The sequence below is a fragment of the Eucyclogobius newberryi genome, unplaced genomic scaffold, assembly GCF_026437365.1.
Source record: "Eucyclogobius newberryi isolate DKJ021-1_F unplaced genomic scaffold, fEucNew1.0.hap1 SCAF_7, whole genome shotgun sequence".
Lineage (NCBI taxonomy): Eukaryota > Metazoa > Chordata > Actinopteri > Gobiiformes > Gobiidae > Eucyclogobius > Eucyclogobius newberryi.
In genome coordinates, this window is record NW_027316389.1 from 28,768,421 (window position 1) to 28,795,719 (window position 27,299).

Genomic DNA, 27,299 nt, shown 5'->3' on the forward strand with positions numbered 1-27,299 from the left:
CGTGATTCACACTTCACATGTTTAAGTTTAGGACATTCCATGTGTTCAGTTCAATGCCTTCAGTGACTCACAGTATTTCACAATGTTTAAAAAAACATTACATCAAAATTGTGTCCAACCTTCTGACAGCTAGTGTATTTAAATAGAAACACGGGATTGTTAGACCTATAAGACGGCTCTGTAGTATTTTTTTATAGCCCTTTAAACATTTACAAACTTAAAATTGCCACAAAATTATAACAATTCTTACCCTATAGCAGATTTAAACTGTTTTTTTTTTTCTGACTTTATATAGCTTGTTTTATCTTTGTTCATGGGTTTATGTTGCACCGAATCACCAAAGCAGGTTATGTGTTTGTGAATTCTGTTTATTGGCAATGGCAATAAAGCGTTTCTGATTCTGATCTAAAATGGCAGGAACTGTAGGATCCTTCTTTTCGGACTCCACAAAGCAAACACCTGCATTTCCGTGAATTAGTCGCTCTAAACTGCCCTTTGTGAACGAGTCTGAATAGGAAGAAGACCTCAATACCAGGGAAGACATTCTATGGACCTCTTTTTATTTTCCGGTGTGCCCGCGCATCCAGGGATCTCCGAGACCCAGTTCTGTTTCTGTCAATGGTTGGCCTTGTTTCTAAATAAAGATTGGCCCCAAAAGGAGGAGGAACGAGGGAGAGTCAAGAGGTGTCCACCAAATAAGACGAAAGGACAAGGGACAATTAGGAGAGGAGTAAGAAGAAGAAAAAAACCACAACGACATTCAAGGTTTCAAATGGGGTTCGTGAGGATTCGGCCTTTCAAAATGTCACCAGTGTTTGCAAAGGTAGAGCGGGTTTTGGGCGACGTCTATTTGTGACATACTCTGGTGGTGAATAAACTGTAACCCACATAAGACTGGTCAAAAGAAGGTTACTATTGTCACTAAGGATGTCGCATATCGTGTATGAGGAATAAAAATTACATTTTAGGATTATTCACGATTGTTGGCTGTTGGACATTGGAATCCTTTATTGTTCTTTTGTCTAGTTTTATGAAATCAAACTTTCTGAATGAACAAGTCACGATCTTGTCACATAAACGGCCACAAAAAAGTACTTTTGTTTGACTTTCGGAGTATAGATTGAACAAAAAATTTTGCTTTCTGCAATTTTTACTTCTTTCTTGTTGATTATATCACGATTATTAAGTAACTGAATACTATTGACATTCTTTGTTGTACTGACGATATAATTTCTATTTTGACAATAAAGAACAGGATCAATACTATATACTAGATTTTGAAACCACACTCATAATGAAAACACACTTCTTTTATACAATAGAATATAATTTTCAATATAACATGTTAGTAGCTTCTTTAATCTTACAATGCAGTCTTGTAATATCTTTAGATCAATAGCATATATAACGATATCTGGTTTTAGTATCATTTAGTATCTGGGTATTGACATTTTTGACAAACCTGTCTTTTTGTTGTAGTTTCCAAATGCATATTTTTATTGTAAGAATGATCAAAAATAGGTGTTTTTTTGTAAAAGAGGGTGATTCTAAAGGTCAAAGGTCAAATGTTTAGAAAATGTTTACAGCATGACTATTAACATAAAATATTCACAGGATCAGTTTTTATTGTCTGTCCCCGGGGTGAGGTGTGAGTTTGTGAAGAAGTCTTTTCTGTTGATGGAACTGGTCTCCTTAGAATCATTCAAACAAATCTTAAATAACAGGGAACTAAAATCATCCAAGTTTAATCATTTTAACTGATCCTTTTGAAGCTACTGTAATTGATGGCTCGTAATTTTGATCTGAATCTGTAACATTTGTTGCCTCTTCGCCAGGCTGCTCTTGAAAAAGAGATTTTTAATCTCAATGAGACTTTTCCTGTTTAAAAGAAAAAGGTAATAAATTAGGGCCGTACTCAATATATTGAGATTGTGATGTATTGTGACAGACTTGGCAATACGTGTATCAATACAGTGATGTGCATCACTTTTTTTTTGAGTTTTACACTTCTTAACCTACAGACTAATGCATCGAGGCTGACTCCGAGGAGCTGAAAATGTGATTCAAGACAGTTGTCTTCTAATATTAAGGACATTGTGAACATGAAATAAATGTTATTATTCTACTTAATCAAAACATGATTTTGGTAAACTTTTAACACTGATTTTAAGGGATATCCATGACTCAGGAGGCATATCGTAAGGTATGTCTTTAGTTGGCTAAAGCCCTAGAGCTTACAAGGTTAACAAAGGTACCAAGTTTTTCTCTTATCATTTTTTAAACCTTATACGATATCATACAAAAACATCCCACTAGGATGTATTAATCAATTATAGATAGGACCTTAATTGATTGTATTTCTTAAAGTCTTGTTCAAATATTTTGGGATTTGAACCATGTAGTGCATGAAAACATTGACAGGTAATACACACAGGTAATACACCTTTGAACCACTAGAGTTCAGTAGAGTAAAGACCATAGCGGAGCGCTCATACAGAAGACACTCTAGTCTTCTGTGCCCTTAGAATATTTGAGGTGACTGTGGACTGGGAGAAGCCGCAGTGGTACATCAGCCCTGATCAGATTGTCCTGCTCCTGTGTGAACCTTTTGTTCTCACCAACTGGATGGAGTTAATAGTTTTATTTGGGAGGGAAACGCGATACGTCACTTTCCCCACTGGCTGGAACGCGACGCAGGCATTATTTAAGGGGAACTCAATCCGTCCGAATTAAGTATTAAACAGATCAGGCAGGTGCTCTAGTTTCCCCAGCATGCATCACTCACAGATCATAGTGGGACGAGGAGTAATAGTTGGATCAGTGGTGTTATAGCGGGGTAGCAGTGTTCTGTGTTGTGTCGCTTTCTTCACTGCGAACGTTGTCACTGCTTTCTACTGTAATATCAATATTTATACTGCACCTTCATATTACTACTTCAAAATCAATTCGAGTTTATGTTATCGCAATCTGTGCTTTGTCAGTCAATATAAATAGTCACATATTTCAGATAAAATTGCAGTGGGGCAGGCTTCCAGTTAGAGTATCAGTGCACACTTTTGGTGTTTCAGTATTAAGTTTGTAAAAGCCGTAAAAGTATCATTATACAGTGATCAAAAGAAAAATATGGATTGTACCTGGTTTAATTTACTTATTTTTTCCACTTGTAATCTCTGGATGCATGGACTTTGATCACCATCTTATACTTATTATTCATTTTAATTCGTGGGATATTGCTTCCTCAAATATACCTGCTAAAGCCACATGATTTTAGTAACAAATACTGATGTTAAAGATGGAGCCTAGTTCTGTAGCGGCTGTGGCTGAACACCAAACTAGTGCTCTAACTTGAATCCAGTGGTCTGCACAGCTTCTAAAACGTTCACGTTGTTAAATGTTCATTCAAAGGTGCACTCTGTCTGGGGCTCCCAAAATAACTATGTAACCAATTCATGACCTCCACAAGAATGACATCGAAAGCGGCAATCATTTCAAGTGTCGGAACATGTCGAATTGCGTTCATTGTTGTTGTTATTCCAGTTTTTAAATGAGGTCAGTTCAGTAAATGTCACTATCCCCCGAGACTTTTGCTGACCAGCTGCGTGGACCCTATTAGGCCAGCACAATGAATTGAAATTGAATTGGAATTGCTATAATTGACACACTTAGCAAATCGCAACGGCTGCAATTTTTTAATGTACCATAATAATTTAGATTGTACAAACATGATCTGGAGTACAGGTCAGTTCATAGACTTATTTCAGTCTTTTTTGTCAATTCTGCTGGACGTGTTTAAAAAAATATGAACTTTGAGCATAATTGTATGAGTAAAATATAAATCGCAAATCTAATCTCAATCACAATACTGGTCAGACAAATGACATTTAGATATTTTTCCCAAATCTGACGCACTTGAAGAAAATACCCGTGGCGCTGCACACATTATTTAATATGTAATAGTTAGAATATGTTTACTAAAGCATAATTAATCATGTGCTTTACATTTAAATCTTTTTGACAGAACTGGTAAATCCTATCACATAAAGACAGTTTTCAGTTGCAGTTTTCTCTTTTCAGACCTGTTTGCATACCCCTGAGGCCACCACACAGTTTGGGAACCACTTGTCTAGAATGTTCCACAGTATAGCATCAAACCCACAGGAGTTGCCACCAGGCCAAATTACTGGCCAGATCTGTGCAGAGGCGAGTCCTGCTCATTCGCAGTAAGGATACAAGATATATCTACCCTGTGACCTGTAACAGAATAAATGCTAGGCTAGTTTAAAAATGTACTGTGGAACATTCTAGGCAGAAAAAAAACATCTCCACGCAGTCACCCACCAGAAAAGTGACGTAGTGCACCTTTTAAAGAGGGTCACTATTGCGGTGTAGGTATACTATAGTGTTGGGAAGTGTCACTGGGATAAGAGTCCTGATCTGTCTCTTGGCTTTAATCCAAAGTGACTGCCGCCTTTAAGCCTCTTCCAGGGAATTAGGTAATCTCCCACTATTTTCAGACCTACAACAAACTGAACTGGAGCTGCAGAGAACTTGGAGAACCGTAGCACTTTCCCAGGTGCATACTGTAACTGCAGAATGAACCAGCTCTGGAGACGACACAACGCTGAACGCAATGACACAACAGGAGGAGAAAGTCGCTTGGTGTTTGTGCTTCGTGTTCGAGAGCAAGAACATGTGCTCGCGATCAATAATAATTCATTACAAAGCATAGCAGAACCTTAACGTGATTTAAGGGGAAGATTATGTGATTAAAGGCATATTATTTGAACCAAATATAATATAATATACTTTATTCCGCCCGTCCACATTACTTCTGATTGTGTTGGCATTTCTGCTCATGCTGGAATTCCATTTATTTCTGTGGAGAACTAGAAAAAAAGTCTCATCACTAAAATGTTATTTAAAGTAGCTTGAATTGTGTAAAATATTAACCAACAAGGGAACAATGCACTATTTCTCTGGGCGGCTTGAAAATGGCTTTATAGTCTTGTATTTATTTGATAAGCCCAATGCTAAATCACACAACCTGAAAGAGGGGTACAATTAATGGTGTCGTCCTTAGCAACTTCCTGAATTAAATTGGATAAGAAAGGATAATTTCTACTTCATGTACAGTATGTTGATATGATAAAGTGGCAATAGTGGGAGTAAAGTGGTAGATGCACTGAACCCCTAATGGCGACTGTGGTACTAGTGATGTAATAGTAACTGAAATTTGTGGTGTCGTATTGTCAAAAGTCTCAATAATGTAGTGTTCTGTGACAATGAATCATTTGTTTAAATGCATTGTTTTGTTGCAGCAGCAGCTAAAAAAACAGAGGGAACTTCTTACCATGATCAGTGCAGACAATATGAAGAATAACTGTTGTTTAGCACTTTTTTAGCACTTTTTTGGAAATATAATAGTAATGATTCGCACTAAAAGCTTGTCATAGCAAATGTATCTGTCAGCCTATTCAAGACGTTGCAATAAAAATCATACCATGAAATTAATATTGTGGCAATATCATACCTTGAGATTTGAATATTGTTACATATCCCTTTATTGTATTTACAAATATTGCCACTGACACAAAAAGAAGGATAACCCTTTTCTAAATGTTTTTGTATCTATTGTCAACCCTTATTCAACCCTCTACAGCTCAAATATTATTGTACCACAGAAAATAAAAAGAAAAAAATATTTGTCCCCAAAAAATATTCTTCCAGCTAATATTTATTGAACGATAAGTCGATAATTATCATGACTGCTACTAGTACTAGCAGTAACTTTGTCAACTCTATCAGAAATCAGATACTAATCTATACTGAAACTAGTATTGAAACTAGATACTCATTTGAACACGACTCACACTTTGAAAAACATCACATTAGCGTGACAAAATGTGACCTTTAGTGAACATTTCTAAAAAGGATCTTGAGCTTTATCAGAGCTCGTACAAGACCACAATGTTTGATAAAAGAAGTAGTATTAGTTTATGTTGAAACTGTCTGTCAATTGTTCAAAACCTTGGCCATAAAAAAAGAGCATTTTTAATTATAATTGTAGTACCGAGAAGTATTTTGAAATATTAGTATGGTGTCAACTCTAACTACTACTTCTACTACTACCAGTGACCATTTCAAAGTATTATATTTCAGAAGTGTGCGTTCAACAGAGAGCTTGGGACCCCAGACAAACGCCGCTGTGTGTGATCGAAGCCACATGCATCAAATTAGGCAAATGGATTCAGGTTAAAAATAACAGACTTCCTCTTTCCTGGACACAGCTCTTTGTGTGGTAAAAATAGGTAAGAGTTCACATTGAAGTCACTGATGTTAATTTTTGCGTAGATTTGTCCCTAACAACGCAGGGCTCCATGGAAACGGCACAAACATCGATGAGAATCTGAGCCTCGGTAATGGACTCTTACTCACACCTGCTGCAGCTCGGCCTGCACCAGTCGGATACGCTGTGGGAAAGTCCGACATTGTGAATATATTACAGTACTCCGAGGTGCAAGTACTACAAAATACAGGTTGTTTGTTCCTCTGAGTTCTGGTATTACAGTTTAGAAATCCTTTTATTATGGGATGGGTGAAGTGCAGTACAAGGGGATGATCAGTTTTAAGATGAACACATTTCTCTGACAGATTCTGCAATGATTTTTTTGTTGTAATTTAGGTTTTAAAATGAAAGTGCACATGACTGGTTAGACTACACATTTCACTCAATTGTAGTGAACGTGATTATATTTAAGATTTTACTAAACATTTGACAGATTTTTCTAAAATTTGACCATTTTGGTGATGTTTGTAATTGTACTTCCTGGTTGGACAGGATAGGCTGTTGTGACATAGGCAAAGGTTATTCCACAGTTTCATAGCAATCACATTGTAAACAAGGGTCAAAATTAAAAGTTATGATGTGACAAATTATTTAATTTAGTTAATGATTGTTTACTTCGAGAGGAGCCGGCTGAGGTGACTCGGGCATCTGTTCCGGATGCCTCCTGAGCGTCCCGTGGAAGACCCAGGACACGCTGAAGGGACTATGTCTCTCGGCTGGCTTGGGAACGCCTCGGGATCCCCCCGGAGGAGTTGGAAGAAGTGTCTGGGGAGAATAAAGTCTGGGAGTCCCTGCTTGGACTGCTGGGCCGCAACCCGGCCCCGGATAAGTGGAAGAAGATGGATGGATAAATTATTGTTTCAACGGTCAAATGTGTTGCCTGAAAATGTACACTTAGTGCTGACATAGACTTTGAGGATACAGTTTTATAATTCATCTACCGTATTTTCCGTAAGTATAAGTCGCACCCCGGCCAAAACTATGAAAAAAGGTGCGACTTATAGTCTGGAAAATACAGGTAGTTACATTTTTCTTCACAAACTACAACATACTAAGTAATTGGCCCTTTTCACAATATGATAGTTCCAGTTGCTGGGAAGGAAGTTGAGCTCCGTTTTTTTAAGGCAGCTGGGATTAGTCTGTTTCATGAAAAGAACCTGTAGAGAACCATGCAAGATTTTTTTTTTTTAAGTTTTTAGCTTCATTGCTTATCTACTTCCATTTTGACTCACTAGTCTGTTTTATGAGGAATAACTGGGAAGGAAACAACAACGTGAAGAGCTGCTTTAAGAAAAAAGTGTCTACATATCAAGTATTAGATTAGATCAATTTATGGAAACATCCCTCATACTGAACAATATCAGCACATAATTATTGTCCATCAGCAGTTTAGCTCAGACCTTTGCTATCGTTACATTTTGACAAATGATCTGCTGCATTCTATTCATTATTTTTAGTTTTATTTATGTTTTATTACCACCTCTGTCTTCCACATGTTCGTCCTAGTTTGTCAGTGGCACAGTGACAGTTTGTGGGTTTTAACACTAGAAACAGGTGTGAGCTCAGGGTCTGCTTTATTCAGGTTTATGTGAATGTGTTTGGTTTTTTCAAAATATACCGTATATGGAAATATATGGAAATATACAGCTATACCTAACCACTGAGCTAACAAATAGTTGTTAATCCATACGACAATTTGTCAAAATCAACATGAATTAAAGCCGCAAGCGGCATCCAACGGCCCTCGCGGGCCGCCGGCCTTCCGACTCTGCGCTTTCGACTTGATAAAGATGGCGCCCTTATTGTGTGTTGAATAAAAAAAAGAACTTGACAGACGGCGACACGTTGGACATGGCCAATCCAGTGCAAATGAACACAAGTGTCAGTCAAATTTGCTGCGCCGCCGCACAGAGACCGTAGCACTTGGAATAAAAATATGGATAACTTTTGATGCCCCGCTTGTGTAGATGATTTTCCCCAAATATGAGCTTGATCGAGCTATTGCCCACAGAGGAGTTCATTAAAGTGTGAAGCGTAAATGTGAACATTTCAGAGATTTCGCTGTTTTCCCATTTCTGACATATATTTGCGGGTCCGCCACACAGAGACCGTAGCACTTAGAATCAAAATATGGATAAGTTTTGATGCCCCGCTTGTGTAGATGATATTCTCCAAATATGAACTTGATCGGACAATCGCCCTAGGAGGAGTTTGTTAAAGTGTGAAGCGTAAAAATGTGGTGATTTGAGCAATTCTATGATTTTCCCATAAGGATAACATGGGATGTTTCTGTCATCGCTACGGTTACGCCGTACAAAATATGACTTTGGCTCTCATACTTTTGTGATCAGGATGGCAAATTAGAATTTTGTTCAAAATATCATGTCATTTGGAAAAACTCTATTGTTTATAGGCCACTCTGAAGGCCAAATAGTCAGAATTCTGGGAAATGTTTGCGGCTCCGTCGCACAGAGACCGTAAAAGCTATCCTTAAAATTTGGATAACTTTAGATGCCCCACTTGTCTAGAGGACGTACACCGATTTTGAGGTCGGTGGGCAAAACGCACTAGGAGGACTTCGTTAAAGTGTAAAACATAAAAATGTGGATATTCGAGAGATTTAGCGGTTTTCCCATAGGGATAACATGGGAGGTTTATGTCATCGCTACGACTACGCCATAAAAATTAAGGCATTTGTCTGATTGGCTTTTTTGATCGCGACGCCAAAATAGAATTTTGGGTAAAGTTTAGAAAATTTTGGTAAAACTAATTTTTGACCTTCAATGTTAATTTAAAGGTCACTCTGTAGGGGGCGCTATCGCAGCCATTTCAATTTTGTCATCATAAACTGGTCCAAACTAGAAAGTTTAACAACTGATTCAAATTTGGTCCTAATCGGACTCGTTTTGATCAAATGGGAGCAATTTTTAGATCTGCAATATTCCAAAATAAGTTGTCCAACTTTGCGGCTGCGCCGCACACAGACCGTAAAAGGTATCTCAAAAAATTGGATAACTTTAGATGCCCCACTTGTCCAGAGAACGTACGCCGATTTTGAAGTCGGTGGGCAAAACGCCCTAGGAGGAGTTCGTCAAAGTTTGACGTGAACAAAATGGCTAACACAGCGTGTTTTCATTTTCAAAGGAAAATGGCGGCCATAGGGTAAGTCTGGGGGCGTGGCCACAATGATTTTTTTTTTTTTCCTCACGAGAGGAATGCGTGTCCCGAATTTCGTAGCTTTACGACAAAGTTGACCTCGGGGCGTCTCCCATAGGCGCAATGTATTTTGACTTTTGTCGGTGGCGCTGTCGCGCCATTTTTTAACGCAAAAAAAAAATGGCCCAGAAAAAACAAAATTTTTCGCCGATTCTGAATTTTGGGCAAAGTTTGGTGAGTTTTTGAGCATGTTCAGGGGGTCAAATTAGAGCTCAAAGCGCTGAAGAAGAACAAGAAAAATTAAAGCCGCAAGCGGCATCCAACGGCCCTCGCAGGCCGCCGGCCTTCCGACTCTGCTCTCTGCATTTTACAGAGTTGGCGCCAACGCAATTGTCTAAGAACTAAGACAGTGACACATTGGACATGTACAATGCTGTGCTTAACCAGTGCAAATGAAGACAAATATCGGTCAAATGTGCAGCTCCAGCGCACAGAGACCGTGACACTTGGAATAAAAATATGGATAACTTTTGATGCCCCGTTTGTGTAGATGATTTTCCCCAAATATGAGCTTGATCGGGCAATCGCCCTGGGAGGAGTTCGTTAAAGTGTGAAGCGTAAAAATGTGGTCATTTTAGAGATTTCGCTGTTTTCCCATTTCTGAAATATATTTGCGGGTCCGCCACACAGAGACCGTAGCACTTAGAATCAAAATATGGATACGTTTTGATGCCCCGCTTGTGTAGATGATATTCTCCAAATATGAACTTGATCGGACAATCGCCCTAGGAGGAGTTCGTTAAAGTGTGAAGCGTAAAAATGTGGTGATTTGAGCGATTCTACGATTTTCCCATAAGGATAACATGGGATGTTTCTGTCATCGCTACGGTTACGCCGTACAAAATATGACTTTGGCTCTCATACTTTCATGATCAGGATGGCAAATTAGAATTTTGTTCAAAATATCATGTCATTTGGAATAACTCTATTGCTTATAGGCCACTCTGAAGGCCAAATAGTCAGAATTCTGGGAAACGTTTGCGGCTCCGTCGCACAGAGACCGTAAAAGCTATCCTTAAAATGTGGATAACTTTAGATGCCCCACTTGTCTAGAGGACGTACACCAATTTTGAGGTTGGTGGGCAAAACGCACTAGGAGGAGTTCGTTAAAGTGTGAAACAGAAAAATGTTGATATTCGAGAGATTTAGCGGTATTCCCATAGGGATAACATGGGAAGTTTATGTCATCGCTACGACTACGCCGTAAAAAATAAGGCATTTGTCTGATTGTTTTTTTTGATCGGGACGCCAAAATAGAATTTTGGGTAAAGTTTAGAACATTTTGGTAAAACTAATTTTTGACCTTCAATGTTAATTTAAAGGTCACTCTGTAGGGGGCGCTATCGCGCCCATTTAAATTTTGTCATCATAAACTGGTCCAAACTAGAAAGTTGAACAACTGATTCAAATTTGGTCATAATCGGACTCGTTTTGATCAAATGGGAGCAATTTTTAGACCTGCAATATTCCAAAATAAGTTGTCCAACTTTGCGGCTGCGCCGCACACAGACCGTAAAAGGTATCTCAAAAAATTGGATAACTTTAGATGCCCCACTTGTCCAGAGGACGTACGCCGATTTTGAAGTTGGTGGGCAAAACGCCCTAGGAGGAGTTCGTCAAAGTTTGACGTGAACAAAATGGCTAACACAGCGTGTTTTCATTTTCAAAGGAAGATGGCGGCCATAGGGTAAGTCTGGGGGCGTGGTCACAATGATTTTTTTTTTTTGTCCTCACGAGAGGAATGCGTGTCCCGAATTTCGTAGCTTTACGACAAAGTTGACCTCGGGGCGTCTCCCATAGGCGCAATGTATTTTGACTTTTGTCGGTGGCGCTGTCGCGCCATTTTTTGACGAAAAAAAAAATGGCCCAGAAAAAACAAAATTTTTCGCCGATTCTGAATTTTGGGCAAAGTTTGGTGAGTTTTTGAGCATGTTCAGGGGGTCAAATTAGAGATCAAAGCGCTGAAGAAGAACAAGAAAAATTAAAGCCGCAAGCGGCATCCAACGGCCCTCGCGGGCCGCCGGCCTTCCGACTCTGCGCTTTCGACTTGATAAAGATGGCGCCCTTATTGTGTTGAATTAAAAAAGAACTTGACAGACGGAGACACATTGGACATGGCCAATCCAGTGCAAATGAACACAAGTGTCAGTCAAATGTGCTGCTCCGCTGCACAGAGACCGTAGCACTTAGAATATAAATATGGATAACTTTTGATGCCCCGCTTGTGTAGATGATATTTCCCAAAGTAAAGCTTGATCGAGCTATTGCCCACGGAGGAGTTTGTTAAAGTGTGAAGCATAAATTTGAACATTTCATAGATTTAGCGTTTTTCCCATTTGTGACAGTATATTTGCAGCTCCACGGCACAGAGACCGTAGCACTTAGAATCCAAATATGACTAACTTTTGATGCTTCCCTTGTGTAGATGATTTCCCCCAAATATGAACTTGATCGAGCTATCGCCCTAGGAGGAGTTTGTTAAAGTGTGAAGCGTAAAAATGTGGTCATTTTAGAGATTTCGCTGTTTTCCCATTTCTGACATATATTTGCGGGTCCGCCACACAGAGACCGTAGCACTTAGAATAAAAATATGGATAGCTTTTGATGCCCCGCTTGTATAGATGATTTTCCCTAAATATGAGTTTGATCGGACAATCGCCCTAGGAGGAGTTTGTTAAAGTGTGAAGCGTAAAAATGTGGTGATTTGAGCGATTTTGCGAGTTTCCCATAAGGATAACATGGGATGTTTCTGTCATCGCTACGGTTATGCCGTACAAAATATGACTTTGGCTCTCATACTTTTATGATCAGGATGGCAAATTAGAATTTTGTGCAAAATATCATGTCACTTGGGAAAACTCTATTGTTTATAGGCCACTCTGAAGGCCAAATAGTCAGAATTCTGGGAAACGTTTGCGGCTCCGTCGCACAGAGACCGTAAAAGCTATCCTTAAAATTTGGATAACTTTAGATGCACCACTTGTCTAGAGGACGTACACCGATTTTGAGGTTGGTGGGCAAAACGCACTAGGATGGGTTCGTTAAAGTGTAAAACATAAAAATGTGGTAATTTGAGAGATTTTGTGGTTTTCCCATAGGGATAACATGGGAGGTTTCTGTCATCGCTACGACTACGCCGTAAAAATTTAGGCATTTTTGTGATTGGCTTTTGTGATCAGGACGGCAAAATAGAATTTTGGGTAAAGTTTAGACAATTTTGGTAAAACTAATTTTTGACCTTCAATGTTAATTTAAAGGTCACTCTGTAGGGGGCGCTATCGCGTCCATTTCAATTTTGTCAGCCTAAACTGGTCCAAACTAGAAAGTTTAACAACTGATTCAAATTTGGTCCTAATCGGACTGGTTTTGATCAAATGGGAGCAATTTTTAGATCTGCAATATTCCAAAATAAGTTGTCAAACTTTGCGGCTGCGCCGCACACAGACCGTAAAAGGTATCTCAAAAAATTGGATAACTTTAGATGCCCCACTTGTCCAGAGGACGTACGCCGATTTTGAAGTCGGTGGGCAAAACGCCCTAGGAGGAGTTCGTCAAAGTTTGACGTGAACAAAATGGCTAACACAGCGTGTTTTCATTTTCAAAGGAAGATGGTGGCCATAGGGTAAGTCTGGGGGCGTGGCCACAATGATTTTTTTTGTTTGTCCTCACGAGAGGAATGCGTGTCCCGAATTTCGTAGCTTTACGCCAAAGTTGACCTCGGGGCGTCTCCCATAGGCGCAATGTATTTTGACTTTTGTCGGTGGCGCTGTCGCGCCATTTTTTGACGAAAAAAAAAATGGCCCAGAAAAAACAAAATTTTTCGCCGATTCTGAATTTTGGGCAAAGTTTGGTGAGTTTTTGAGCATGTTCAGGGGGTCAAATTAGAGATCAAAGCGCTGAAGAAGAACAAGAAAAATTAAAGCCGCAAGCGGCATCCAACGGCCCTCGCGGGCCGCCGGCCTTCCGACTCTGCGCTTTCGACTTGATAAAGATGGCGCCCTTATTGTGTTGAATTAAAAAAGAACTTGACAGACGGAGACACATTGGACATGGCCAATCCAGTGCAAATGAACACAAGTGTCAGTCAAATGTGCTGCTCCGCTGCACAGAGACCGTAGCACTTAGAATATAAATATGGATAACTTTTGATGCCCCGCTTGTGTAGATGATATTTCCCAAAGTAAAGCTTGATCGAGCTATTGCCCACGGAGGAGTTTGTTAAAGTGTGAAGCATAAATTTGAACATTTCATAGATTTAGCGTTTTTCCCATTTGTGACAGTATATTTGCAGCTCCACGGCACAGAGACCGTAGCACTTAGAATCCAAATATGACTAACTTTTGATGCTTCCCTTGTGTAGATGATTTCCCCCAAATATGAACTTGATCGAGCTATCGCCCTAGGAGGAGTTTGTTAAAGTGTGAAGCGTAAAAATGTGGTCATTTTAGAGATTTCGCTGTTTTCCCATTTCTGACATATATTTGCGGGTCCGCCACACAGAGACCGTAGCACTTAGAATAAAAATATGGATAGCTTTTGATGCCCCGCTTGTATAGATGATTTTCCCTAAATATGAGTTTGATCGGACAATCGCCCTAGGAGGAGTTTGTTAAAGTGTGAAGCGTAAAAATGTGGTGATTTGAGCGATTTTGCGAGTTTCCCATAAGGATAACATGGGATGTTTCTGTCATCGCTACGGTTATGCCGTACAAAATATGACTTTGGCTCTCATACTTTTATGATCAGGATGGCAAATTAGAATTTTGTGCAAAATATCATGTCACTTGGGAAAACTCTATTGTTTATAGGCCACTCTGAAGGCCAAATAGTCAGAATTCTGGGAAACGTTTGCGGCTCCGTCGCACAGAGACCGTAAAAGCTATCCTTAAAATTTGGATAACTTTAGATGCACCACTTGTCTAGAGGACGTACACCGATTTTGAGGTTGGTGGGCAAAACGCACTAGGATGGGTTCGTTAAAGTGTAAAACATAAAAATGTGGTAATTTGAGAGATTTTGTGGTTTTCCCATAGGGATAACATGGGAGGTTTCTGTCATCGCTACGACTACGCCGTAAAAATTTAGGCATTTTTGTGATTGGCTTTTGTGATCAGGACGGCAAAATAGAATTTTGGGTAAAGTTTAGACAATTTTGGTAAAACTAATTTTTGACCTTCAATGTTAATTTAAAGGTCACTCTGTAGGGGGCGCTATCGCGTCCATTTCAATTTTGTCAGCCTAAACTGGTCCAAACTAGAAAGTTTAACAACTGATTCAAATTTGGTCCTAATCGGACTGGTTTTGATCAAATGGGAGCAATTTTTAGATCTGCAATATTCCAAAATAAGTTGTCAAACTTTGCGGCTGCGCCGCACACAGACCGTAAAAGGTATCTCAAAAAATTGGATAACTTTAGATGCCCCACTTGTCCAGAGGACGTACGCCGATTTTGAAGTCGGTGGGCAAAACGCCCTAGGAGGAGTTCGTCAAAGTTTGACGTGAACAAAATGGCTAACACAGCGTGTTTTCATTTTCAAAGGAAGATGGTGGCCATAGGGTAAGTCTGGGGGCGTGGCCACAATGATTTTTTTTGTTTGTCCTCACGAGAGGAATGCGTGTCCCGAATTTCGTAGCTTTACGCCAAAGTTGACCTCGGGGCGTCTCCCATAGGCGCAATGTATTTTGACTTTTGTTGGAAAAAATAAATTTTTTCGCCGATTCTGAATTTTGGGCAAAGTTTGGTGAGTTTTTGAGCATGTTCAGGGGGTCAAATTAGAGATCAAAGCGCTGAAGAAGAACAAGAAAAATAATAAAAATAATAATAATATTTTTAGCAAAAACAATATAGCCGTTTCCACTATAACAACAAATTATACATCGTTTGAAAGCTCTAAGCCTTCCCGATGCCGCCATGGGGTGGAATCATCATTACGAGCGCTTACGCGCTCGTCACTCCCTATTCCGTCGGGATGCCCCGCCCACTCCCCATAGACTTCCATTGATTTGAGCAGATACAAGCATGGCCCATGCCTGCGGCATGGATTCTCGCGTACGGCACGATGCCAGGAGTGTTTTTGGAGGAATGCAGCGCTTCGCGCTGCTGTTGTCAACAATGAGTGAATGGGCTACGCCCATTCACTCATTGTTGACTATTTCTGTCATAGCAGGAGTAAGTATGCATGATCCATGCCTTCGGCATGGGCTAGTTCACTGTACTTGCCAGGGGCGACGGGGTACCAAACATGCGGGCTGCGCCCGCATGTTTGGTCAGACAGTTGCAACGCTGCCTTCGGCAGCGTTGCGGGAGCAATAGGCCCTCCGCCCTGCTGGGGCTCGGGCCTAATAATAATAATAATATTTTTAGCAAAAACAATATAGCCGTTTCCACTATAACAACAAATTATACATCGTTTGAAAGCTCTAAGCCTTTCCCATGCCGCCATGAGGTGGAATCATCATTACGAGCGCTTACGCGCTCGTCACTCCCCATTCCGTCGGGATGCCCCGCCCACTCCCCATAGACTTCCATTGATTTGAGCAGATACAAGCATGGCCCATGCCTGCGGCATGGATTCTCGCGTACGGCACGATGCCAGGAGTGTTTTTGGAGGAATGCAGCGCTTCGCGCTGCTGTTGTCAACAATTTGTGAATGGGCTACGCCCATTCATAAATTGTTGACTATTTCTGTCATAGCAGGAGTAAGTATGCATGATCCATGCCTTCGGCATGGGCTAGTTCACTGTACTTGCCAGGGGCGACGGGGTACGATGCGCAGCCCGCATGTTTGGTCAGACAGTTGCAACGCTGCCTTCGGCAGCGTTGCGGGAGCAATAGGCCCTCCGCCCTGCTGGGGCTCGGGCCTAAATATACTAATTCTCTCATTTACCCACTTACACAGTATTTAAAATGATATATGTTTAAGTGTTGTTTATTCTTCTGCAATTAAGACTCTATTGTTCCCCATTACACACCAACTGATATGTACTTACTTTGTTTTTTAAAATATGTGATACACATAGAATCCTGCAGCATTGAGGAGCCATTTTGGCTCAAATGACAAATCTACCGCTTGTTTCCATGAGCAGCAGCTTTGTTGTGATGACGTTTACAGTGACTCACTGAAGTGGAAATCGGCAGTTAAGATTGTCCAAAATATGCAATATTGATCCACAGGTGTCATAGATTTTATGGGCAGACAAAAGTCCTTTGCTGTGCTTGTCATAATGTAATTATACTTATTTATCACCATAATTACCACACTTTTTAGGTCTGGTTTTAGACCTGATTTAGTCCTGGTGCTACTTTTGAAAGTCAGATATTTTCTAAGGTGGAGCTTCAATCATTCAATCAGATATTTAACTATACACTGATATGTACTTTATGTTGCTCAGTTGCTCAGGTATAATACCCCAGTCGTCTATAGGTTCCAGAAGAAAATTGGATTCTGTCAACTGGACAAAGGTTTTTAAGGGAGAATAGGTTTTGCTGGTTCATTTCTGACAGGGAGCTGGTGAGTCCCTGATCCGGTCCCAACTGAAGAGGCTACTTGAAGGAGCTGTGAAAAGTATGCACTCTTGAAAACCTTTGTCCAGTTGACAGAATTCAATTTTCTTTTCTGCGATTAATGTTGGTAAGTGACAGTCAGTCTTTGAATCTTGTGCACTGATGTCCACTGTACTGATGTTGTGGCTGTTTGATTTCAGATCAGCTTCATAATAGTGACTGACAGGACACCTTAACCAGATGAATGAGTATGATCCGCAGTTTGTCTGACTGGAAATTCACACAGAAATAGAGTTTTTGTGATGTGTCATGCTGCTGGGTGATATTTGCAAGTCAACCACACGAGACAAGAACTATGTGGTGTGGGAACTGTAGTGCGGATAAGTGCGCATTCGTTTTCTAAATGAGTAGAATCACTTCTGTTTTTAAAAACGATGAGGATGCACAGTGTACCATAAACCGTCACGTTTTGGCAAAGTAGTCAAATGTAATATTGCAACTTGTAAAATGATAAAAACATTGAATTGATTAACAAGGTTTCTCAGTTACAAATGCACTATTTTTATTTAATTTTTTTATCACAGATTTGGCACCATTTTTGTCTTTATATAAGAGGTAACCAACGCTATCTGCTGCTGCTTCTTAGTGTTCATGCTTCACTGTGATTGGTTTAATCCACTTGTCACTCACACCAATAGGACTTCAAAGTGCTTTATAAAGCATTTAAAAATGTTAAAATGTTAAAATCTCAATACAAAAAAATGAAAGTATAATTAGTGCAGAAACAAAAGTTGGGATTTAAAATGTTTTATTGTTGGCATAATTCTAAGAGAGGCAGCCTGGGTCAAAATTCAGAGTTTACACCTAAAGAGGTTTAAGACTTTGAGTTACATTAAGCACATTAGATTCTTGGACAGAATAATGATTGGGGACAGGCGCTTGTATTGGTTTAAAATCTTCTTCATACTTCTTTTTAGCACTGTAACCATGCAAATAAAATGAATGCGCTGGCTACAACCCAAGAAGAGACTCAGTTAAACAAATATGCCCTTTTAGCTTTATTTTCATTGGATTTTACTGGGCCTATAAATAATTTTATCAGCCTACTATGGTGTTCATTACAACCCAACATGTTAATATAGTTTCAATGAAAGTTACTCTGCATCGGTTAAGATCTTCTTTCGGCAAAAAGTATCGTATCGGACCTGTAAAGCAGGTTGGTGCACCCAATATCGGTTCGCCCACGAGAAACATTTTCAACTATTATTCAAGTGTTGATGTGCCCTTGTTTGACTGGGAATCATCACGACTCCACACGTAGCTTACCTCAGCCTGTCGCAGCCCTAAGTCAAGACCGCAATCAAAACTATAGATTATTCGTCCTTCGTGTGCCGCTTCCTCTTTCTTTAAATGTATTTGTCATCCATAATGCAGCCGGCGTGGAGGGCCTTGAAGTGTTAATGAAGAAGACTAAGGCAGTGGGTGAAGTGGCCGCAGCCGCGCATTCATGCGAGGCATTGAAGTGCGCTGGGACAAAGGAGCGCTCGAATTGTGTGTCTGGACGCGGATTGCGGACGCTGTTGACGGAGCGGTATTAGCTTCAGTTATTTTAAAAAAGCAGCTTAGTTCCTCTCTCTTTCCTCCTCCCTCCTCTCTCTCTTTCTCTCTCTTCTCTTCCTCCTCTCTCTCTTCTCTCTCTGTCTCTTCCTGCGAATGTACATTGTGGTTCAGCGCTTCCTGCATATCGGACTCCGTATCAGGTTGTATCCAGATCATTTCATATTTCTCTGCCGTCGTTTTAGAGTGAAATTTTAGCTGTAAAGTCAATATAACGTTGTCTTATTAAGTTATTTTGGGCCATCACACTTTTCTTAGTCAATCAGTGTCAGACTCTGTTAAGTGCAGTGTTCAAATATTAGCAAAAACAACATGCAATTTGTCATAACTTTTAGCAAAAATAGTATGATATTGTCTCGAGGTCAGTTCAATGTCTGATAAAAGACTGTTCAGATTTTTAGGGCTGTGCAGTATTATTAAAAAAGTGGAATAAACATTTTGAAGCACCTTGTAACAGCAATGCAAATGGTGTTGTTTTGTTGCAACTTCTACTACGTTTAAAGATTCATTTATTTTTTATTATCATTTGTATTGTTTTGAAGTGGACAATTCTCCTGTAAATGTGTGCGTTTGAATAATGCAAATACTTTACGTTAGATATATATGTAGGTGGTGGTGTAGTGTGATATTGTATTATTTAGTTTTGTCTTGGTGTTGCCTGGGCTAGTTGAGGCTATTGAGGCAAGAGTGGGTCATGTAAACATATTATGAATGCATTATTTGAATTATTACATTTGACATAGTTCAGTTTGTAGATAATACAGAAAACAGCTCTTTGTACCTGTCAAAACAAGAGCACAAATCAGTTGAATCAATGTCAGATTAGGGTTATTCAATTATTATCACATTTATTTTGTGCGATAAGGATATTCTGGACATTACATTTCCTGTGAGCCAAACAGGATATCTTGTGCAAGACACATTCATGTACAATTGGAAAAGCCGTCTTATACACTATTCTATTCTCATCTAATGATGTTGTAACATTGATGTGTTTTTGTATTTATAATGTATTTATTAAAAACGCTACTCAATTTGCATTGCTTTGATGCCAATGTATGCAAGATAGTACCATCGAGGAACTGAATAATCATACAGTCATACAATATAAGAAAATGAATATACATAAAGCAAGGCAAGGTGTGAAAATGCTGTTGCATAAGAGTGCGTTAATACAGTTGACTCACTGAAAGTGTATGTTTGATTATTATAAGGATACAGATCTATAAATACATATATAAATACAAAATTCTTCATGTTTTAATTAGCCCTTAATCCTTTTAAATGTTTTTTCCACATCATTAGTTACTGAAAGTTGTTTTTAGATCATGTTTGAGTAATCCTATATTGTCCTATAACCGAGGCTCGAGTGCTCAGAAAAATTCCTGTTATCACCTACCCCCTGTCCCCGCCCAAATCTCTATATTTATGCTGCGTTCCATTTCATCCTTGGAGGCCAGACCTCTGATCTCTGAGTGAGGTTTTCTCCAAGTTTCTGTGTTCCAGTTGTCCAGTTGGAAAAACAATGATCAGCGTCACAGTTTGTGCTCAGCCAGATGCTGTTATTACATTTACAGTTTGTTAAGGCTGGTTTCAGAGCAAATTTCTGGTTTTGTTGACATTAGCTCAACATAGTGTTAGCAGCATTAGCATAACGGCACATTTATGAAGGCAGCATAGCAGCAGGTTCACATACTGTGGATAATAATTGCTGGATTGTTAAACTTGTCTTTATTTTCTAACTTGGATAAACTCAGAGCTCTGACGTTCCAGGGTGAATTTATAACTGGAACGCAGCATTAGTGTCAAATACTTAAACAATGAAGACTCAGATTGATACTAAAATATAGCAAAATAAAATAAAAACAATCCTCTTGTTACAGTGAAATGTCACTGAGTTCTGCAGTTTTGAACAGGACGTCAGTGGACCTTTTTCTATTACTATGCCGCTTTAGCTCAATATTGCAGTCTACAATGAACACAATTTAAAATGATGATCTACTTATTACAGTTCAGTACTGAGTACTTGGAAAAAAGCATAATATGTCTCCTTCAAGAACAGCGCTTTTCAAACTCTGCTCTATGATTATCTAGGTACAAAAATAACTTATCATTGAGTTGTATCTAACCAAGTGCACAGTCTAAACCATGACGACTGTCACCGGTACTTGAAGTTCGAGAACAGTTTGATTAGATATTTAATGCACAGAAGTTATGATCGTTGATGACGTGTCCAAAGTCTACATAGATTTTTGTGAACATTTCCAGAATGTTTCTCACGTTGCCTCCCAAAACGTTTGTTAAACAAGGATTACAAGTTTAAATCATCTGAACTGCTGACTGCGCTTAGAGAAAGTTAATCATTATTCAAAGTCATGCAAATACATGTTATCAATTCTGACAATTCAGCAAGTTTTGCATGTTTTAAATGTCAACCAGGAGACAAATAAGTGAGGTGCTACTGACGGTTTAGTTAATGGATAATCTTTTGCAGGTCGACTCTGGAGGATAGACAGGATGATGTTTTAATTAATTCTTAATAATCCAAAATCAAAAGGGGAGATGTAATTACCTTGAGGACTAGGGCTGGATCACTGGCTCTCATAGGTCACGATACATGGGATTATTTATATATTGCACATGAGATTCTGGCAGGCAGCGGAGTTTTGTACCATTTGGAGTCTATGGAGGGAATGGGAGGAGATGCCAGTGAGGAGGGAGTTGCAGTAGTCGAGGCGGGAGGAGATGAAGGCATGGATGAGGGATTCAGCAGCGGGGAGGGTGAGGCAGTGTCGGATTTTGGCGATGCGGCGGAGGTGGAAGTATAAGGTCTTGACGATGTGGCTGACATGGGGAGTGAAGGAGAGGGTGGGGTCCATGATGACACCGAGATTGCGTACCAGGGTGGAGGGGGTGATGGTCGAGGTGTCGATGCTGAGTGAAAAGGGACCAGTTTTATTGAGAGTGGATTTGGTGCCAATGAGGAGGAGCTCTGTTTTGTCACTGTTCAGTTTGAGGAAGTTGAGAGTGAGCCATGATTTTATTGTAGAGATGCAGGTTTCGATGTGGCTGAGGGGAGGGTTTTGGGTGGATTTGGTGGTGAGGTATATCTGGGTGTCGTCAGCGTAGCAGTGAAAGTCGAGGTTGAGTTGGCGGAGGATGTGACCAAGGGGGAAGATGTAGCAGATGAAGAGGAGGGGGCCGAGGACTGAGCCCTGGGGGACCCCCTGCGTTACTGGGGAGAGGGTGGATGAGTGACCGGAGAGGGAGATAAACTCTTGCCTGTTGGTGAGGTAGGATGTGAGCCAGTCAAGTGCAGAGCCCTCAACACCCAGTTGGCGCAGCCTTTGTAGGAGGATGGAATGGTTTATAGTGTCAAAGGCTGCGCTGAGGTCTAGTAGTAACAGGATGTTGAGGGCCCCGGAGTCTGCAGAGGTGAGGAGATCGTTGAGTACTTTGACCAGGGCTGTTTCAGTGCTGTGAAGTGGGCGGAAGCCAGATTGGAGGGGTTCATAGAGGTTGTTTGACTGGAGGTGGGTGTGAAGTTGGGCGGCGACGATGCGTTCCAGCGTTTTTGAGAGGAACGGCAGGTTGGAGATGGGGCGGTAGTTGGAGAGGTTGGCGGAGTCTAGGGTGGGTTTTTTGAGGATGGGGGTGATGGAGGCCAGTTTGTAGATGGAAGGAACATGGCCGAGGGATAAAGACTGGTTGAAGAGGGTGGTGAGATGGGGGATGAGAGCAGGGAGGCAGGCCTTGGTTAGAGTCGTTGGGAGGGGGTCGAGAGCAGGTGGTGGTTTTGGAAGCGGTGATGAGGTCTATGACATGAGAGGAGTTAACAGAGGAGAAGGTGGTGAGGGGAGGGAAGGGTGGGTGGTCAGGGAGAGGGGGGGGGGCAGGGGTGGGGGTGGTGATGGAGTTAATGGAGACGGCAGTCATGGAGCTGTTGATTTTGGAAATTTTGTCATTGAAGGCAAGGAGGAAAGAGTTGCAGAGGTCAGGGGAGGAGGGTGGAGTGATGTCCGGTGGCTGGAGCAGCTTGTTGACGGTGGAGAACAGGGTGCGAGGGCTCCAGTGGGAGCTGTTGATGAGGGTGGAGAGGTGGGCAGATTTGGCGGCTTGGAGAGCGTCACGGTAGGAGGAGATGTGTAATTTGAAAGCTTTGGCGTGGACGGTGAGGCGGGTTCTTTTGAGGAGTCGTTCGAGTTGGCGGCCAGTCTGCTTCATGGTGCGGAGTTCAGGAGTGTACCAGGGGGCGGGGTTGATGTATGAGACGGAGGAGGTTTTCCAGGGGGCTAGGGAGTCAAGGGAGTCGGAGAGGGTGGTGTTGAGCATGACAGCATAGTCGTCGGGGGAAGAGGGGGGGGGGGAGTCAGGGGGGAAAGCAGAGGCTATGAGCTGGGAGAGCGTGAGGGGGTTGACTGACTTGATATTGCGGTAGGTGATGGTGCGTTTTTTGGGGTTGTGGGGCGAGGGTAGGGGGGCGGAGAAAAGGATGCAGAGATGATCAGAGAGTGGGAAGGGGAGGGGGTGGGGCTTAGATATGGGTAGGAGAGAGGAACAGACTAAGTCCAGAGTGTGGCCTTTGGTATGGGTGGGGAAGTCAATGTGTTGGGTGAGATGGAAGCAGTCCAGGAGAGAGAGGAAGTCGGATGTCAGTGGGGCGTTGGGGCAGTCAATGTGGATGTTGAAGTCACCAGTGAGTAGGAGGCGGGCAGAGAGAGAGGATGCGATGGTGAGGAGTTCAGACAATTCAGTGAGGAAACAAATAACTCCTTTTCATTTATTTTAACCTTTTTTTAAACCATGATACACATAATTTTTTTACTAGATATAGTGGCACACCAAAAGAGCTCTCTCCAATATGTGTGTCATTGTTTCAGGCTCTTTTTTTTTTGTAAGTAGTGCTTGTTTATGTCTTTTCTGGTGCACAAGTTGCTCATGACACTTTAAAATGCCCAAATATTAGAACTGCAAGATTTATCTCAATTGAACACAATTAGCAAATGGCAAATGCTGCAGTGTTTGAAGTACCATCATTTCCATCTCAAATATAATAAGTCGTATGCTGCATAAAACCTGATATCACTGCAGTTTAGATCCGTACAAACATGTTCTGGAATACGTGCGATACATTAATTAACTGACAAACGAATGTATCTAATGTATGTCAGTCTTTTTGTCAATTCTCCTGGACGTGTGCGTTTATGTGTAAAACATAATCATAATCTCATTTTCAACTCAGGCTTTCAGATAGGATTTGAAAACACCCCGTCCAAATAATTTTGTCCGCAAAAAGTACCTTAAAAATTTGCGCGCGCCGAAAGCCAAAAATGATTATCACACTCCGCCACTTAGGAGCGGCGTATTGCACCGTGATTTCCGACGCTTTTACAAAATAAAGCGACGCTTTTAACGCCGTGCGCCCGTGTGCATCGTGTGCGCCGCAGTTGGCCGTCCCTGCACTCGAAAATGCCCGTCCACATTTTAAAATACCCCGTCCAAAATACGGGAAGACGGCCCTCTTTATTTAAAAGCCTGTTTCAACTGCAATGCTGGTCAGAAAAATCACATTTGGATATTTTTCCCAAATTGTACAGCCCAACCAAAACTTTCACAAAATGAACGTGTAAATCATTTAACAAATTGGATGTTTTTCAAGGCACATCTGGAAATATCTCACGGCACATTAATGTTCCATGGCACACTAAAGGAATTGGAAATATACATTTACAATTTTAATTGGCGTGTGGTTTGTCAAATTCAAATTATTCAGCGTAATAAGTAGAATTCCTAAATCCTCTGGGGAGCTAATATCTAATTGCGATTAGATTTAATATTAGTTTTACATTATTATAATAGAAATCTGTTCACATTTTAAACACGAGAATTTACAAAAAATACTGACAGTTATTGACAACTAATAAAAGAATCACATGTATTTCAGAACATATACAAATCTAAACTAGAGGCTTGGCAGTTTTTTGCAGAATAATCAAGATGTTTTGTTATTTGTAGTGGAAATCATGGCATTTCAAAACTTGCAGTCTTTGCGACCTGCTAATTGCATCAATTAAAATTGTGATTAATTATGCAACACACTAAATCCTAATAAGCTCGATAGTGGTGCAGTAAAATCACATTGCAGTATTCAAATTTAAACGGAATGATAGATCCTAGAAAATGCTACCATATGAGAAGCTTTATCAAAGCATTCACATTTTATAAGACAATTCACATTTTTAGGAACATAGATTTAATTCACTGTAGACTCTGTTTTACTTCCTGTTGTCCAAAGTCCAGGTGTGTTTGTGGTCCACAGCTCTGTTACTGAGAATGGGGCTCTAATGAGATATCGTCCGAAGAGCTGCTTTTGAATTTGCTCTTTGATAAGGCTGTTTGTTTTTGTGTTACTGTATGGAACAGATCCAGATTACAGCTAACAATAAATAAGCAGCAAAACATGTTGGCAATTATTGGCTCAGATGTCCGTTTCAGAAGAAGTGGAAGAAGTACTACATTTCGAAAAACTACAGATACAGAAATCGAGTATACGTTAAAAAAAAGAGTAAAATGTGGTGATCTTGATGAAGTGTCCTGATTTTTTTTTTAAACATACATATATTTTTATTTGCTCAAAGCCTTTACTCAGGATGTCACACTGTAGGTATTAAAAGATAACCGCACAAACCAAGCAGAAAGTACATTTACTTTTCAGGCCAGTTTGAATATGTAGTGGAGTAGAAAGTATAGATGCTCTCAAGTTCACATAGTATCTGCTTCATCCACATTTTACTCCACATCTTAAAATACTATTACACCCAACATGTATGGAGTTTTTTGTGGAGAGTCAAAAACAGAATTTTTACTTTCTTCAACCGTCACTTCACTTTTTCTGATAGAGTGATATTTATAAATGTCTATCAGGAAACCACAGCTGCACACCACTTACTTTAAACGGGTTCTTCATCTCAAACTTGCAGTGCAGTCCTCACAAAGTATTAAAAAACAAATGTGTACTTTTGTCTTCATTTTGAAGGAAATTAAAGCACTACTGAATATTATTTTATATTTCAAAAACGGAAATGTTTTTTTTTAAGGTTATTTCTATTCCACATTGAGACTTATTGAAATACATTATTAGCCAAATAAAGGTTGAAATACGGTGACTGAATCTTCTAGATGGTGAATATTTACAAATGAAATAAGTATTATTGATGAAAATCTGAACTTACTTTGAGCATTTTAATATAGTAATGCATATGTCTGAGTTGTATGTATTTTATTATCAAAATACGTGATACACTTAGATTTTTTTATAGTGGAACAATCATGATTATTAGATTAAGAGTTGCAGCCCATGTGCAAGAATAAAAGTTTGTTGTATTTTTCACCATATTTCAAAATGTTGATTGTCTGCGCTGCAAGCTTAGTATACGAGCGTAAGTGAGAGCAAACTAAAAATAGTGACCGACTTTGGGAAACCACTAATCTGAACTGCTGCGTCGTCACGGTTATAACCAGTGGGCGGGGCATCGATCACTAATTAGAAAACTCACTGAGACTAAACAAAAGCTCATGATGCAGAAGCTCCTCGAGATCCAAGTAACTCTCCACGAGGCCAAACCATCACTTACACTTTGAAATGGCTAATTATTATTACTTTACTTCTTTTACTACTACTTTCTACTAAAATCATAAGGCCGATCTGTTTGGCTTTACACATATAGTTTGTATCAAAGTTCAGTGAATAAGTTCAATTAAAATGATGTTTGATTATGTTTGTTTTCACTCAGCCTGAATGTCACCGGATAAAATTCTAGACAAACTGCAATAAGTCTGATCATGATAATCCAATGACAAACCAACAAAAAAACAAAATAATTATCAATTACACCATATATTAAATACTACATTAAAGTCGCCCGTGGCTTTGCTTTTTACAGGTGTAGTTAAATATAAATTGTGCAATTGCTTGTTATCATGCAAACGACAAGAAAGTTTTGTTTGATCGTCTTGATAAAGGGCAATAGTTTAGACTATTAGGCTTATTATTATTGATACGACTTATTTTGATTTGTTAAACGAGACGTATTGTGCTTTTTTCGGCTACTCAGTGTTGAATTAGATACCCATTTTACATTTTGTCCATTGTAACTGCAATATTGATCTAAAACCGTTTAATAATAGAAACAAATTTATTGACTTCCTGTTCAGAACTGTACAACTGGTCATAGTGACGTTTCACTGTAACAAGCAGCAGATTGTCATTCGTATGTTTGTTTTTTTTGTCTATGTGACATTTTACAACACTAGTTTTTTTTTAAATAAATCCCAGCTAAGTACAGGGACATAGGTGGGGATAGGGGGTAGGTGAAAATATAAATTGTCTGGGCGCTTGAGCCTCAGTTGCAGGACAATACTGGATTACTCAAACATGCAGGAATCAATCAAATGAATAAACTAATGATGAGGAAACGCTTTTGTAATAAGGATAAATGCTCATTAAAGTTGATTTTATAAAATATGTCACCTTTAAACATCCCTGTCGGTTCAGTATATTTGTACATATGTTGAAGTCTAGGTTTTTATTAGAGTGTTGTTGTTTGACACCCTGCG

General features: G+C 40.0%; 1 protein-coding gene across 1 annotated transcript in view; it reads left to right on the top strand.

Annotated features, from left to right (window-relative positions):
• The first annotated feature begins 18,724 nt into the window (after positions 1-18,724).
• LOC140348542 (diacylglycerol kinase zeta-like) overlaps positions 18,725-27,299 on the top strand; it is a 44,248-nt gene continuing 35,673 nt past the window's right edge. Inside the window, exon 1 of the mRNA XM_072434476.1 lies at positions 18,725-18,826. The gene's annotated coding sequence lies outside the window, so the exon portion shown is untranslated. The remainder of the gene's footprint in view (positions 18,827-27,299) is intronic.